Consider the following 2,881-nt stretch of genomic DNA (forward strand, 5'->3'; position numbering starts at 1 on the left):
TGTTTTTCCGTTAGCAAACTCCCCTGCCCCGTTTTATTAATTTTGTTTACTTCCGTTAAATTTTTTTTTTTTTAAATCACGTCGAATTTTTTTGGTTTTATTTTATTTCTCTTTTCATTTTCATTTTTTTTCTTTTTCTTTCTTCGTTTTACTTTGTTTATTTTTTTTATATATTTACTTTTTATATTCTATTAGTTTTATTTTATTTTTATCTAAAAATAAAAAAATAAAAAAAATAAAAAAAATAAAAATATTTTAAATCATTATTTTTATTCTTAATTTTTGAAATTAAGTTTGGTGTCTTCTATTTATTTTTATTTTAATTTTTTTCTGTTTATTTTTATTTTTAAAATTTTCGAATTTTTATTTATTTACTTAGCATTTTTATTTTATTATTTTACACAGGTTACCTCACAGGGACTTCTCTGCACTCTGACGTAGAGAGTCCCATTTTTTCTTGTTTTCTGCTTGTGTATGCGCAGGAATAGAGACAAAGAACATCTCTTAGACTTTGATCCTGAACCTGAAAGAACTTTCAGGCGACGTTTACAACAAGCAAGACTTTGCAAGGCTACAGAATCCACTATGGCAAATAATAATGCTAATGCCAATGTGGTAAATCCGAATGGGGATGATCAGTAGAGAAAAGTGCTTGGCTCTTATTCTGCCCCTACTGCGGATCTTTATGGAAAAAGTATTGTGGTGCCTCCTATAACTGCAAACAACTTTGAGTTGAAGCCACAACTGGTCACCCTGGTGCAGCAAAACTGCCAGTATCATGGACTTCCTCATGAAGATCCAAATCAGTTCATATCTGATTTCCTGCAGATATGTGATACTGTGAAGACAAATGGAGTGAACCCAGAGGTGTACAAACTCATGCTTTTCCCATTTGCTCTGAGGGATAAAGCAAAGCTATGGCTAGATTCCCAACCGAAGGAGAGTCTGAATACGTGGGAAAAGGTTGTCACGGAATTTCTCACTAAATTTTTCCCACCAAATAAGCTAACTAAGCTGAGGTTGGAGGTTCAGACTTTCAAGCAAAAGGATGGTGAAACTCTTTATGAAGCATGGGAGAGATACAAGCTACTGACTAGGCAATGCCCTCCGGACATGTTCTCCAAATGGACCCAACTGGATATCTTTTATGAAGGCTTAGGAGAGATGTCAAAGATGAGCCTAGACACTTCTGCAGGCGGTTCATTGCACAAGAAGAAGACACCAGAGGAGACTATTGATCTGATTGAATTGGTTGCAAGCAACCAATATTTATACACATCTAACAGGAATCCTGTGAACTCTGAGGCCGCTCAGAAGAGAGGCATGTTGGAAGTAGAAGCTGTTAATGCTCTTCTTGCTCAGAACAAGCTTATGTCTTAGCAGATAAATCTGCTTACTCAACAGATGGGTGGCATGCAAGTCTCAGCTATCAACACTCAAAATCCACCCCAAGATATCTCCTATGACATGACAGGTAACTTTATGCAAAATGATAATTATGATTATGCTCAACCCTCTTCTGAACAGGTGAATTACATGGGGAGTGGTCCTAGAAATCCCAACAATGATCCATATTCTAAGACATACAATCAGGGATGGAGGAATCACCCAAATTTTGGGTAGAGAGATCAACCTCAGAAACCTCAGAACTTCAACAATAATTTTCAGGGTGGTTTTCAACAGAACAACCATAATAACCGCCAATTTCAGTCTCAGCAACAACAACCACCTCAGCAGACAAATTCTAAATCCCAAGAAGATTCTAAATGGGAGATGATGATGAGTTTCATGCAAGAAACCAAAGCCTCTATTAGAAACTTGGAGATGCAAATGGGTCAAATGAGCAAGCAATTACCTGAAAGGTCTCCAAATACATTCCCTAGTGATACAGTGGTGAACCCAAGAGAAGATTGCAAGGCCATTCAATTGAGAAGTGGTAAGGTAGCTGGTTCTGAAACTAAGGTCAATGAAGATCTAGTTGAAAAGGAAGCTCCAGAGGAGAAGAAGGAAGAAGCAGAGCACGCCCCTCCTAAACGTGCAGACAACCCATTTCCTGACTCTCTTGACACTTATCCCACCTTGCCAAAGGCCCCTGAATACAAGCCAAAAATGCCATATCCTCAGAGGCTTCAGAAGGCGTCCAAAGAAAAGCAATTCTCTAAATTTTTAGATGTCTTCAAGAAGCTGCAGATCAACATTCCTTTTGCAGAGGCTCTGGAGCAAATGCCTCTCTATGCTAAATTTATGAAAGAGTTGTTGACATGCAAGAGGAATTGGAAGGAGCAAGAAACTGTGGTGTTAACCAAAGAATGCAGTGCTATTATTCAACACACCCTTCCTGAGAAGATGCCAGACCCAGGAAGCTTTGTTATTCCTTGCACCATTGGAGAAGTCGGCATTCAGAGAGCTTTATGTGATCTTGGAGCTAGCATCAACCTCATGCCACTTTCAGTGATGAAAAAGCTTCAAATTGAGGAGGTAAAATCCACTCGTATTTCTCTTCAACTTGCTGATCTTTCTATCAAATTACCTGTGGGTGTTGTTGAAAATTTACTTGTGAAAGTAGGACCATTTATCTTTCCTGTTGATTTTGTTATATTAGACATGGAAGAGGAGGTAAAACCATCTATTATACTTGGTAGACCCTTTTTAGCTACAGGTAGAGCTCTGATTGATGTGCAAAAGGGTGAATTAACCCTGAGGGTCAATGAAGAACAAGTGGTCTTAAATGTTTTTGAAGCCCTCAAACACCCCAATGATTCTGAGGGGTGTATGAAAATAGATGTTATTGAACCACTTGTTCAAGAAGTACTGGAAACTGAGGTACTTGATGATGTTCTAGATCCTATTTCTGAGTGTGAAGTAGTTGAAGTTGATGATT

General features: G+C 37.9%; 1 non-coding gene across 1 annotated transcript; it reads right to left on the minus strand.

The window, feature by feature from the left end:
- Nucleotides 1-1,011: 1,011 nt before the first annotated feature.
- Nucleotides 1,012-1,115, minus strand: LOC148569870 (small nucleolar RNA R71). Its single transcript, XR_015908886.1, has one exon. It is a non-coding gene; the product is annotated as a small nucleolar RNA R71 (small nucleolar RNA).
- Between the last annotated feature and the right edge of the window lie 1,766 nt (nucleotides 1,116-2,881).

The sequence above is a fragment of the Arachis ipaensis genome, chromosome B3 (genome assembly GCF_059453495.1).
Source record: "Arachis ipaensis isolate K30076 ecotype BB chromosome B3, ASM5945349v1, whole genome shotgun sequence".
Lineage (NCBI taxonomy): Eukaryota > Viridiplantae > Streptophyta > Magnoliopsida > Fabales > Fabaceae > Arachis > Arachis ipaensis.